Below are 14,999 nucleotides of genomic sequence, written 5' to 3' on the forward strand. Positions count from 1 at the left end.
TACAGTAAGATTATTCCTTTTTCATCTTTGTCTCTCGTAGTATCCTCCTTTGGATGCACTAGATCCTTAGCAAACATTTGTCACATTGAATTGAAATGTACCCAGGTGAAATTTCCAGGTGCCCGGAAAGCAAACGTCTTTATGTTACCTTCCTGTCTTCTGTGAATTTAAAGTCCAAGCTATCCCTCAACCCTGTAAGCCAAAGCAACTTCTCTTACCATTTCAAGGAGAGTAACACTAGCTGGTCCCAAGCCTGCGAAGAGGCTGTGATGTTCATGAAAATATCCAATTGCTTTTGGCTAACCTTGCCTCCCGTCATTGTGAAATTGAAGGTGGATAGAACGAAAAGTGTTCATTGGTTGAACAGACACCCACCGAGCATTTACTTCTTGCCAGTGGCTCTTGTAGCCCAGGGCTGGTACCTACTTCTCCATGTGTGGGGATGGAGCTAGAGAGATTATCAGAACAGAACCTAGTTCTAGAGATGACTCTCCTTTGCATCAGGCATGGCATGGCATTTCTTATACAGCGGACCATGTTTTGGAAGCCACTAGAACAAGACAAGATGGGCCAGAACCAGGCTGGGAGAGCTTCTCGCTCTCCTTGCAGTGGCTCTCAGACCTTTTTTTCTGCATGACTATCCTTTTTAACACCAAACAGGAGAAGCCTTGTCAGGCACTCCTGACACATAAAGCCCATTCATGGCACTGATTCTTCGTAACTTGGAATTAGCTAAGCAGGGTAGCGGAAGTCAAGACTTTTCTAAGAAAATCTACTGTATGGTCTTAAGAATGAAGGACCTGAGATGATTTTGTGGGAAATAGCTTTTAGATACACATTGGTTCATGCAACTGAAGGGCTCTCTGTAATTCGAGGAAGAGTGCTTTAAAATTAAACTACCTTAAAAAGAAATTAATGTGGATGGTCTATACATTTTAAAAATTAGCCTTATGAGTCATTATCCAGTTTTACTCCTTGTAAAGGATGAGCTACTGTCATGAACCACCTGCACTAATTTAGATAGAAAATGTGCTTGAAGATGAAGTCACTTGCTGTTGGTTATTTCTGTGCTCAAGAATCTTGCCCTGGGGTGCTTGGCTGGCTCAGTCAGGGAAGTGTATGACTCGATCTCAGGGTTGTAAATTTGAGCCCCATATTGCATGCACAGATTACTTAAAAATTTAAAAAAAAATCTGGGGCACCTGGGTGGCTCAGTTGGTTAAGCAACCAATTTCAGCTCAGGTCACGATCTCACGGTTTGTGGGTTTGAGCCCTGCACTGGGCTCTCTGCTGACAGCTCAGAGCCTGGAACCTGCTTCAGATTCTGTGTCTCCCTCTCTCACTACCCCTCCCCTGCTCACGCTCTGTCTCTCAAAAGTAAATATATGTTTAAAAAAAGTTAAAAGGGCTCCTGGGTGGCTCAGTCAGTTAAGCATCCGACTTCAGCTCAGGTCATGATCTCACAGTCTGTGAGTTCAAGCCCCGCGTCAGGCTCTGTGCTGACAGCTCAGAGCCTTGGATTCTGTGTGTGCCTCTCTCTCTGCCCCTCCCCTGCTCATGCTCTGTCTCTCTCTGTCTCAAAAATAAATAAAAACATTAAAGTTTTAAAAAATCTTACAAAATTAAAAATTAAAAAAAATTTTGCCCTTATTACTAAGGGAAAGTTATAAAAAAAACTTACATAGTACCATGCTGGGTGCAAAAGAATAAGCTTAAATGGCATGTTCACTATCTTCTGAGAGCATGAAATGCAAAAAAAAAAAAAAAAAGGGGGGGGGTAAGTTGTAAAAACAAACATGGCTTCAAAATCCCAAGCCCCCAAACTTTTGGGAATCCATTTTCCATGCTTTTTAATAATACTTTTAGCTGTTTTGATTTAGGGAAATAATATGAACTGCTGGAAAAGGGGTGTGCTATGATCTCAGAATTATCTGTTGTCAGAAATGTGTTACGTAAATATTCCAGGACAACTTTTTTAGCCCTTTGCCAACAACTGTTAACCTGCTCTTCCTTCTTGGTCCTTCTTCTACTTCGGTGTATAATTTCCACGCTCCTACTTTAATATTTTTTTCTTCGCTTTATGTGTCTTTTGTGCAAGTTACCTCCAGTCCTTTGTGGAAGGAGGCTGGCTCAAAACAAGCAAGCGTATGCATGTTAATCAAGTCCTGACTCTGTGCCAGGCACTGCGGGTGGCTGAGGACTCGCGACTGACCGAGACACGGACTCTGCCCTCAAGGAGGTCAGAGTCTGGAGGGAGAGACATTAACCATTAACTTAAGAAGTGAGTTTCAAGGTAAAGGTCCAAGGGCCAGGAGAGAACTTAGAATCGGCATGTTTCCTGGACTGCCTGAGCCACAAGGCGGAACATCAGGAAAAGCTTCTGATGATGCCAAAAGCCCTGTCCTCGATGCCCAGCAGAAGTGAGCTAGTAGAGAAAAAGGGTGGAGGGGGTTGGGCTTGTGTAAGCTCAGTAAGAAAGAGGCAGGGATGCATTCAAGGACCTTAAGAGAAGCGTGAACAGTCTGAGCCCAGAGAAGGGCAGGCAGTTGAACGTGGCTGGAGCAGAGTGGGTTCTGGGGGCGCCACCAGGCTCCAGGTGTAGATTTGTCTCTTAAGGTTAGCAGGACGACACCCGGGAGAGACCTATCTGAGTCTGTGTTTTAGGAAGAGCACTCTGTAGGCTCGCTGAAAGCGGACCACAATGGCAGGGAAACCGGGTTAGAAGCTCCTAGCAGTAATCCACCTGAGAGAGGGGGGTGGTGGCTGCACTGTGGCCGTGGCTGTGACGGTACAGAGGGACGGAGTGAAGGAGAGATTAAAATGGTGGTGTTTGTGGCATTTAGAAACTCCCTGTGGGTGAGGTGGGAGTCTGGGGTGACACTGGGTTATTTTTTTTTTAACCTAGGCGGAGAGAATTCAGACAATGCACATCTCTAAATTCTGTCTGAGGACTAAATGTGCTTGGCAGGTAGTAATCATCCAATAAGGTTGCTATCGTTGTAACTGTAGGCTAACCTAATCTGGTTAGTTCTAACGGAACTCTCTAGAAAGTGCTGCTCATGATCGACGTGTGCGTTCTCTGAGCAGACTCTGGATCAGATGGCAACTTTCGAGACTCTTAAGTTTCTTCCATTTTCTTGGCCTGTTTCCTCTTATAATATCAACCAGGCAACGAACGTTTCAGTAAGAACTTGAGATAAGAGATATAAAGTTCTTTGTGTGGCACCGTATGCATAATGGGAGCTCAGTAAATGACAGCTTCATACAGGAATGGAAGGCGTCATTGTTGGTTCTCAGCCTCCAGGGGCTGGGGGGCATTCTCTCTCATGGATCTTTGTAACTCTCACAGGCCCTGCCTACCCAGCACAGGGCCTTACTCTTAATGCTGGCCAGTAAATATTTATTGAAACTAGAATAACTGCTACTTCATCTTTTCTTGTCTTTCTGCCAAAGGTGGTTAACCCTCTTTTAAAAAGATTCTTTTTATGGTTTTGCCTTCGCATGGTTTATCTTTACTTAAACTTTATTTCATTTGGGCCCTCTTTTTTCCTTCTAAATGATGACCCACATTTCGTAATTTCTGACGTTCTCCTATAAAATGTCTCCTTGACAATCCCCCATCTGAACTCCTTTTTTTTATTAATTTTTTTTTAATGTTTATTTATTTTTGAGAGAGAGAGAGACAGAGAGAGACCGTGGGCGGGCCCGAGCCAGAGCGCACACGTGAATGGCAGAGGGGCAGAGAGAAGGGGACACAGAATCCGAAGCAGGCTCCAGGCTCTGAGCTGTCAGCACAGAGCCCGACGCGGGGCTCAAACCCACAAACTGCGAGATCATGACCTGAGCCGAAGTTGGACACTTTGGCTGAGCCACCCAGTCACCAACCCCCTGACCACCACCCCCCCCCCCCCCCAGCCATCTGCACTCCTGCCCTCTCACAGGACGGTGTTTGATAGTGGGATCTTGGTTCTTGTGTGACTTGACTGTGATAATTACTTAGAGTGCTAAACCTTTCCTAAAATTCTTACTGGGCTCCAGGATTTCCACTAGAGCCAAAATCGGTCCATTAAGGACTTGGTAAAACAGCTTGAATTTAATCACAGTGAACCATACTCACTGCAGAGACATGTAATTTGATCAGAAATATTTGCACACAAACATACCAAGTCTCAGGCATGGCTGGCAATTAGCGACTCCGTGATAATAAAGAAAAATTTGAAATAGCTCTTGAGCTCACGAATCTTTGCCTGTCTGTGTGTTTTCGTTGGGGAATTCAAAACATATATTCGGTTATTTTACATGCGGCACTGATACAAGCATCGGGTAGGTTTATACTGGTATCATTGGTCTTTTCCCATTTTACTCCCTTTTCCTGGTTATAAATGAAATAGATAAATATAAAAAATAAAAAACAGAAACTTGGAAATACATTAACCTGGGAAATACATTAAACTGTAATGAAGAACAAAATGCCACCCAAACATACACATAACATTTTTGTGTTTCTAATTAAGCTCTACATGTATGTAGATACATATACTCTCCATAAATTTATAGCACTTAAAATACAGTTTTGTATTTTGCTTTTTCACAAGTTATAATAAGAGCATTTTCCTGTGTCATTAAATAGTCTTTGAAAGTATAACTTGAACGTTTGCATAATGTTCTATCATACGTGTAAACATTCCCATACTGTGAGATATTTTGGTCGCTATTCTAAATAATGCCATAATGAAATCTTTGTGCGTAAATATTTTTTACGTGTCTCTAAATATTTCCTGAAGACAGATTCCCCAGCAGCAGAGTAACATTTTGAGACTCTAGATACATATTGCTAAACTGCTTTTCAGAAAAGTTGGGCAAATTTGCACTGTGGCCAAGGCTGTGCGTGTGGGAGGGCCACCGTATCACCGCTCACTGTGATCTGTCTTATCTTCCACAAACCACACAGTGAACCTGTGGGTCAGATTTGTTTTAACTGCCTCCCAAGTGGTGCTTTCTGTCCTAACCCCATAATGTGATTTCTGTACACTTTTAGGACTAGCTTGCCATTTAAAGGGGAAAGCTTTTTTCCTGAAGTGTGAAGCTAGATTTCTATTCATGAAAAATTTCAAATGGTTATTTAATGTTTCCAGTGTGGCAAGTTAAGTTCCTTAAATGGGGCATCCATTTTAAATGTTTTTGTCATTTAGCACCGTTCACCCAAAACTAAAATCAAGCAAGCATCCCTCTTCCCCTCGTCACGTTTAGGGGCTTATCTAGCAGCAGTAATTCCAAATAAATATCCTAGTTAGTTGAGATTTGGACATTTGGACAGCTATTTGAAATTTGGGCAGTTTTCCATTATGCTGAATCCTCTGAAAATTATTTTTGAAAAATACATCATGCTTTATTTAGTTGTAGTTTGTAGGCATGAGAATTTTATGTATGTAGCCACTGCTTTCTTCATTTGTCCCTAAAAATGCCTATTTTAAACTAGATTGTCACATTTGTTTGTATATAAAAGAAGATGTAACTATCGTAGGGTATTCTAATCCAGTGGGATTTCGGGTTCTACATTTGACATGCCCTTTCCACTTGCAAACTTCAACCAAAAAAATTTTTTTTAAATTCTTATTCGCATTTTAGAGCTATAGCAAATTTACTTTATTTATTTATTTATTTATTTATTTATTTATTTATTAATTATTTTTATTTATTTATTTTTTAAGTAAGCTTCACACCCAGCGTGGAGCCCAGTGTGGGGCTTGATCTCACGACCCCGAGATCAAGACCTGAGCTGAGATCAAGAGTGGGACACTTAACCGACTGAGTCACCCAGGTGCCGCTACTTTATTCATTTTAGAATGAAACTTTTGACTCTTTCAACCTCGTTCTTACATAAGGCATAAGCTCATCACTTTCTTTCTGTCTGTTCTGTTCAGTTCAGGTTCACAGATGCAAACCAAATGCTAGATACTATGTAAAGACAAGGGACACACACATACATAAAGACACACAGAGCACATCGTCAGAGACAAATCCCTTACCAGATCGATTCAGTACAACGTGACACGTGCTGAAGCATACTGTTGGTCCCCTTATACGATGTACTCACTTACAAGTGCCCCTTCCCCCAGTTAACAGGTTGCTCAGATAAGCCAATTCTATGGTCTACCCAACTGACCATTCAACAACCAGGTTCCGTTCAAGCATTGCTATTTTCCCTGTGTGGATTTCTGTGCCTGCCTAGCACCCCAGCATCTTGTTTTTTTTCATCTCTGGCTGACTGTTGTAAATATTGATAAATTTCAAGAAATATGATGCAAGTAGATTGCAAACTGAAACTGAAAGCCTTAAAAAAAAGAAGATGCAGTTGTGGTGAGGTCGATGACAGTGATATTGGAAGAGAACTGTACTACATACAAAGCCCAATGTGGAATAAGTTGCATCACAACTGCATAATAAAAGACCTTGGTAGGGGCGCCTGGGTGGCTCACTTGGGTAAGGTCATGATCTCACAGTTCGTGGGTTTGAGCCCCAAGTCAGGCTCTGTGTTAGCAGTTCAGAGCCTGCTTGGGATTCCCTCTCTCCCTCTCTTTCTCTCTCTCTGCCCCTTCCCAGCCTTCTCTCTCTCTCTCTCTCTCTCTCTCTCTCTCTCTCTCACAATAAATAAGTAAACTTAAAAAAAATAGAGGGCCTTGGTAAAAAATAAAGCCTTCAGAGATACTTCCGCAAAGATAGCCTTTTTCGTCACTGGGTGCAAAAGTCAAGTAATGATGTCATTTCACATCATTTTGTCACCCCCAAATCTAACATTCAATTACTTCCTTGTTCTATAATTAGGACATGTTTATAATTATGACTTATTTTTATCATATTTATTTTATTTTCTCATTTGAAATATTGATCGTCTTTTTTTTAATTAAAAAATTTTTTTTAACATTTATTTATTTTTGAGGCAGAGAGAGACAGAGCATGAACGGGGGAGGGTCAGAGAGAGAGGGAGACACAGAATCTGAAACAGGCTCCAGGCTCTGAGCAGTCAGCACAGAGCCCGACGCGGGGCTCGAACTCACGGACCGCGAGATCATGACCTGAGCCGAAGTCAGCCGCTTAACCAACTGAGCCACCCAGGCACCCCGATCAAGTCTTAATATAACTTATTATTCAGTGTTGGTCTCTGTATTTTCTGGTTACCTACTGCTGTGTGACAACCCCAAACCACAGGTTTCAACGACCATTTTATTATCTCTCATAATTCTGTGGGTCGGCTATATTCTCGATTGGCCATAGCTGGGCTCGCAGTCATGTGGAATCGTGGCTGAGTTAAAATGTTCAAGATGACTCATTCATTCATCTGGTGCCTTCTCAGGGACAGCCTGGATTCTGGGGCACCTGCCTCTCTCACTCCCCATGTAGTCTGAGGGCCTCTCCTTCTCCACATTAGGGGTAGCTATACTTATATGGCAGTGCAGGTTTCCCCAAAGCACAAAAGCAGAAACTCCTTCCGAAGATTTGGGTCCCAAACACATCGCATCACTCCCGCCACATGCTATTGGTTAAAGCGAGTCACAGGGAAGCTCAGGTTCCACGTGGAAGGGAGCTGCACACAGATGTGAATACGAGAAGGCATGGTTCACTGGAAGCCATCTGTGGACACCAGCTCACACACTGTATTAAGTGCATTCATTTAAAAAGGCATTTCCAGTACTAGTTACCCCTGGATAATGAGGACCTCCTATAGCTGTAATCGCTTTGGTGGGTCATTTCCAAAAGTCTAATGAGCTGTGATGTCAATCGCAACAGTCAATCTGGTTTTAAGAATCACAGGCCTCAAGTGGAGGAACTAATAAACAGATTACAGCCTCTGATTGATTCGTAAACTTCAGACCCTTACTGTTCGTTTTTTGAAAGAACAAGTTTGGGTTTATTTGCCTAAGGATACTCAGTAAATGTTTGGAAAATAATTCACAGTTTGATGTATATAATAAGAATTTGGAGCATTTGTGTGTGCCTTATAAATTAGGTAGTGCTTTTAGGTGTTACCTTATTTGCTTTTCATTTCAAATCTTGCAATAAGGTATTCCAGTTTTCAAGGGAGGAAACTAACTCATGGTAAGCTGTTCAATTTTTCACAGTTACACAGATAGGAAACATTGGAGCCAGAACTCCAAGTTTAGGATTCTTTCAAACCAGCCATCCCTCCTAGGGTTCTTTTAAACTTAGAAGGATCTCAAACTAAAACCGATTCTTTCTCTCTCCATGTACATGTGTGTATGTATTCACACATATATAAATTATACATTAAAAACACTCAATAGGTACATCCTCCATTGATAGTTAATGAATGAAATTGATAGGTAGTGAATGCAATTCGCCCATTCTGTTATTATATACATATATGTGTGTATACACACATGCACACACACATGCACACATGTTTATAAACTGTACATTTTAAAAATCAGTAAGTACAGCCTTACTGATAGGGAATGAATAAAATTGAAAGGTAATGAATGAAATTCATTCTCATTACATATATAGAGATGTATATATATATATATATATGCACATGTATATAAAATATACATTTTAAAAACCATTCTTAAAATACACCTTCATTGATAGATGAAGATTCTTCACTGAATGATCTATGGAAGGTCATTAATATCCATTTCAAGCTAAAGGATATTACAGAAGCATGAATGTCATCTGGAAGTCATCTGGTCCAACCCATTTATTTCATAGATGGGACAACAGGCTCCGAGTGGTTCAGTTGGTTGCCCCAAATCACACAACTATTTAGTGAAAGAGCCAAGACCTGTTGACTCTGAACCTATTGTTCTTCCAACTAAATCAAGCCACTGAAGACAGCTTCGGCTCAGGTCATGATCTCGTGGTTCTTGAGTTTCAGCCCCGCGTGGGGCTCTGTGCTGACAGCTTGGAGCCTGGAGCCTGCCTCGGATTCTATGACTCCCTCTCTCCCTGCCCCTCCCCTGCTTGTGCTCTGTGTCTCTCTCTCTCAAAAATAAATAAACATAAAAAAATAAAAAAATAAAACATTAACATGTGATTCTCCTGGAATTAAAAGTAATGCAAATTGGGGGCACCTGGGTGGCTCAGTCAGTCGAGCGTCCGGCTTCGGCTCAGGTCATGATCTCACAGTTCGTGAGTTCGAGCCCCGGGTCGGTCTCTGTGCTGACAGCTCGGAGCCTGGAGCCTGCTTCCAATTCTGTGTCTCCCTCTCTCTCTGTTCCTCCCCTGCTCACACGCTGTCTCTCTCTCAAAAATAAATAAAGATTTTTAAATAAATAAATAAATAAAAGTAATGCAAATTGTAAACTCTTTAAGCGACTAAATACAGTTAAGGACCAGCTGTGCAATTTGCTGAAAATATTGTTGTTTCTGCGAGAAAACCTAGTGCTAAGAACCCATGGAAGAGGAAATTTGCTCTGGGAAAAGCTGAGAACTAACTTCAGGGTTGAGTTCTTTATGAAGAAAAAGAAGTTATCATCGTTGTATCCAGTAACTTGTTACGTGTTTTACTCCTAGGATTATGCTCGTAGCAAAATCAAGGAATTTACATCAAACATTCTCACAGAAGTGAGTGTAGAAACTTTCTCTGAGAATGAGGGGTTGAGATGAGCTAAATCTCATTTTTTTTCCAAATGAAGGAAAACATAAAGGTCAGTTCTGTAGATAGCATTCTGACAATATCACACTTGTCCCAGCTCTGATGTTACTATGACAAGTAGTGAGTAATGTTGCATTTTGACCTGAATACAAGGCTTTTCCGCTGTCCTCCTTTCCTCCTTCCACCTCCCCTCTCTTTATCAAGGAGGAAATGTTTTCAATTTGTTGACTAAACAGATAAAGTCAAGAAGCCAATAGTAATTTGCCAAAGTCATAGTGTATGTGACCAGCTGGGACCTGTTTGAGTAAAGAGCCCATTAAAAAATGGGCAGAGAAGGGCGCCTGGGTGGCTCCAGTGGTCAAGCCTCTGACTCTTGATTTCAGCTCAGGTCATGATCTCACAGTTCATGAGATCGAGCCCCTCCTCTGGCTCTGTGCTGACAGTGCAGAGCCTGCTTGGGCTTCTCTCTCTCTCCCTCTCTCTCTGTGCCCCTTTCCTGCTCATGCTTTCTCCATCTCTCTCTCAAAATAAATAAATAAACTTTGGGAAAAAATGGGCAGAGGACCAGAATAGAAATGTTCCCAAAGAAGACATACAGGTGACCAAAAGACACATGAAGAGATGATCAGTGTCACTAATCATCAAGAAAAGGCAAACTGAAACTATAATGAGATCCCCTTATACCAGCCGCAATGGCTAGTATGAAAAGGGCAAGAAATGACAAGTGCGGGTGAGGATGTGGGACAAAGGGAACCCTTGTTCACTGTGGGTGGGAATATAAGTTGACGCAGCTACTGTGAAAAATTCTGGAGGTTCCTCAGACAACGGAAAATAGATATAGCGTATGATCCAGCTATTACACTTCTGGGTGTTTGCTGAAGAAAACAAACACACTAATTCAAAAAAACACATGCACCCCTATGTTTACCACAGCATTATTTACAACAGCCAAGTTAGAGAAGCTGCCCTAAGTGTCCATTGATAGATGAATGGATAAAGAAGATGTGGTATCCATTGGAATATTACTGGGCCATGAAAAAGAGTGAGATCTTTCCATATGCAGATAGATGGACCCAAAGGGCATTATGCTAAGTAAATAAGTTGGACAAAGACAAATACCATATTTCACTTCTATCCAGAATCTAAAAAACAAACCAACAAAACCAGAAACAGACTCATAATACAGAGAACAAATTGGTGGTTGCCAGAGGCAAGGTGGTGGGGGGGATGAGTAAAATGGATGAAAGGGATTAAGAGGTACAAACTTCCAGTTATAAGTCACAGGGATGAAAAATACAGCATAAGGGACATAGTGATATTGTAATAACTGTGTGGTGACAGATGGTAACTATACTTATGGCAAGCATTTCATAATGTATATAATTGTTGAATCACTAAAACTAAAATTACTAAAATCACTAAAATTATTGTACACCTAAAACTAATATAATATTGTATGTCGGGGCGCCTGGGTGGCGCAGTCGGTTGGGCGTCCGACTTCAGCCAGGTCACGATCTCGCGGTCCGTGAGTTCGAGCCCCGCGTCGGGCTCTGGGCTGATGGCTCAGAGCCTGGAGCCTGTTTCCGATTCTGTGTCTCCCTCTCTCTCTGCCCCTCCCCCGTTCATGCTCTGTCTCTCTCTGTCCCAAAAATAAATAAAACGTTGAAAAAAAAATGTTTAAAAAAAATATTGTATGTCAACTATAATTCAGTTAAAAATAAAAATTTTAGGGGCATCTGGGCGGCTCAGTTGGTTAAGTGTCAGACTTTGGCTCACGTCATGATCTATCTCACAGTTCATGGGTTCGAGCCCCCACCGGGCTCTGTGCTGACAGCTCAGAGCCTGGAGCCTGCTTCTGATTCTGTGTCTCCCTCTTTCTCTGCCCCTCCCCACTCATGCTCTCTCTCAAAAATAAATAAAGTTTAAAAAAAGTTCTTTAATAAAAATTTTAAAAAGAGAGTCAATTAAGCCACAGGCCGCATCCTGTCAGTTGAGCAGCCCAAAGTGATTTCTGGCTTTAATAATTACTGGACTGAACTATCATTTTTTTCAATGTTTCATTTATTTATTTTTGAAAGACAGCAGGGGAGGGAGGGGCAGAGTGAGAGGGAGAGAGAGAATCCCAAGCAGGCTCTGCACTGTCAGTGCAGAGCCAGACAAGGGGCTCGATCTCACGAACTGTGAGATCATGACCTGAGCCGAATCTAAGAGTCAGACATTTAATCAGCTGAGCCACCCAGATGCCCCTGAACTGACGTCTCATTTTAGATGAACTCTTGCTCAGGCTCAGGAAGGCCTGTGCTGATCCAGGGGAGGGAATCTTTCCCAGGCACACCCATCTGTGAGTGGCTTTTTCCAGGAGTGTCACCTCTTGGGTATATCTCCATCACCATCTTCATATGTGGGATTTGGGATTTGGAGATATCCTCAGATCATCTCCCCAACTTCCTTAAATAGGGCAAAAAAGGAAAAGGAAAAAAAAAGCTTGGGAATGAAACCCACCGTTTTCCTCTGAATGCAAAATTCAAGGCTGTTCATTTGTATCCGCGAGTGGTTCTGTTTTATTTATGTCACAGTCTGAAGAACTCGCTGGGTCCCATTTTTCCTCTGTGTACTGAAGTGGTTGGATTTCTTTCCCTTTATGCAGGTAGAGTTATTGATGTTTTGACAATGCTTAATATGAAAAGTTATAAGCCTCCATGCAATAGGGCCAACAGTCATATATATGTGGGCAAGCAGACAGTACTGTGCATGGGGAGGAAATCCTGTGTCACCACCGCTCAGCCACCAGACCGATATTGTTTGCGAGAAGACAGGTCACAGGCTTGAAACTGCACTTGATGAAGTATTCAAACGAGCTTTAAGAAATATTATGTGGTTTAAAACATACATATTTCAATGACAAATCAAATGTCAGCCCTAAGTGCAATGTTTATAGGGTGCTGCGGGTCTGTGCGATACAAACCATAAAAAAATAGAAGCACCTGCATATTTGCACCAGACGGCACTTTTTTCTGAGGAGCCCATTATTTGGAGGATACTCTTACAGCATCAGCAAGTCCAGTTAGAAATTTCCAGCACCTTCTGCTGCTTCTGCTTTCCCACCATCTCCACTGCTGTCCTCTCAGACAGCCACTACCTGATTTTTTTTTTTTTCCAGGTTCTAGCAATGCCCTGTGGGTCTCTGCAGGCACACTGGCTCCCCTTCGTCCATTCTCCACAGGGCTGCCTGTATTCAGTTCATATCTTCTCCTGCATAAAGCTCGGAAATGCTTTCCCATTTTTTTTTTAACCGGGGGGGGTTTGATCAGGGAACAAAGATTTATTATAGAGATCGGAAGTTGCACAGTTGTTGGGGAAGTGAGCTGAGAATCAGTGCAGCAAACGTCACTTGCCAATTTAACCAATGCGTCTAAACTTGCAGGGCAGGAACCTTCAGCCGGGTCTAGGACCAGTGAAGGCAGGGACAGGGGCCCCGAAAGGGCATGAGTCTCTGAGATCTACAGGAAGTTCATTCATATGTGAAATTCTCAGGAAGCCCTACCCTCTGAAATGTGGAATGTAACTGAAATGAGCATTCAACTCCAGGAGACAGAAAAATCAAAATGAAGTATAACGATCAGGGTGAAATAGGTGTAGCAAAATCTTGGGGAAAACAAAACTAAAATCGCCCTCAAACTACCCACCCACCACCAAATCTCCAACAATTTGGCAAATCTGCTCTGAATTTTATAAAAGTTAATTCATGTATATGTTTTCAAAAATGACACATCCTACACACTGTCTCTGATTTCCAGTTCAGCACTATAGCACGGATCCCCTGCTCTTGTCTTTTTCTTTCTCTTTTTTTCCTTTAAAGCTTGCGTTCTTATCTGATTCTGTACCTGTTGGAATGAGAAGGCTCATTTCCTCTGACCCGGCTGTGACAGGATTTGCAGAGGAGTCGCGTCAGTGTCTCTGCTCAAATTTCACTTCCGAAGCACAACAAAGCTTTTGGCAAATGTTACAGCTCCTCTCTTTTCCCACCACTGTCTGTTGCAGGTGTGTGCAATGCCGAAGCTTCCCATGGATGCCCTGCAAAATGCCTGAAGCCTGCTTTTTTTGGTGGGGGTCCCTGCGGTCTGTACAGTTGGGCACTGGCAGTTCTCATTGCCCAGAACCTTCCTCCTTAATCTGTGAACTCTTCTCTCTATGGCGGAAGGCCAGTGGTAGCCCCTTGTCTCTACCTTCAGAAGAGAACGACTTTCAGGCTGAATGTTCGTAGGAGAGGGCTTTCTAGCCTCATGGGAATCATGACTGCCACATACGTATTTTATCCCACTAAAAGACACATTCCAGCCTAGAGCAGTGGCAGCTCTGGTTTGTTCTTTAGTCATTTCTTATCCTTTAAGCATGGGTTACATTGTGATCATAGGAAGCACCAACTAGTTCTGCCTGAGGAGTTTCCCACGAGAGATGACATTTCTTAAGTGATTTTTTTTTTTTCACAGATTCACAGGTTGCGAGCTTGAAACTTACTAACATTGCTCTTTCAAATCCGTATCAATTAACCATGCTGTGTGGTACTTTTCTAGTAAAAGTGATAGTGGTTTCTCCCCCTCCCCATGTTTTTAAAAAAACTGAAGTATAGTTGACACACAAAGACAGTGATGGTGTTTTATCAGTTTATCCAAGTTTCTGGCCTCCGTCCGTCAGAAGAAAGGAAAGAACAAATTAACCCTTATGGAAAATGAAATCGATCGTTAGTGGAACTGTGATTTTGTCAACAGAAAGAACTAGCTATGTATTCCTTGCATTCAGTAACAGGGAATAAGGCATTGAACAGTGGGATCCTAGACATCATCGATGAAAATGATTGCCCTGTGCAGTGACTGGCAGCTAGCTTCTGTCACCGTGTGAATTATTTAGAGGTTAGAAGTTTGGCTTGCAGAAGAGTGCTACCTAACGAAAACGAATGGCCATGCTAGCCACACATCCTATAGTTCTCTGCCAAACACTCGAAATCAATTATTTACACATTATAGGCCAATATATATCAAACCCCTCAGCTCCAATGGCTTGATATAAAGCTGCCTTTAGCTCGCTGCTCTCTCTTCTCCCACGCTGGTCTCTTTTCACCGTGTCTCTTGAACATACTACACCCACTGCGAATTGTCCTCTACCCACTGTTCCCCCAAATGATCTCCTCTCTAACCAAAGACTTGGAAAAAAAGAACCTAGGGACTACCTAATAGTTCCTAGAACCAGCATCGCAAAGCCACTGCTTGTTGGCCACGTGCTGTGCCAACCATGTCTACAGGTCTTTTTTAACCTGTGGTATCTCATTTCATCGAATTCTTAGGATAGCCTAGGGAATGTGCATTGTTTTCCTAATTTATAGATA

The sequence above is a fragment of the Lynx rufus genome, unplaced genomic scaffold (assembly GCF_022079265.1).
Source record: "Lynx rufus isolate CCGP_SWC_20201006 ecotype Redwood Valley unplaced genomic scaffold, mLynRuf1.p SCAF_7, whole genome shotgun sequence".
Classification (NCBI taxonomy): Eukaryota; Metazoa; Chordata; class Mammalia; order Carnivora; family Felidae; genus Lynx; species Lynx rufus.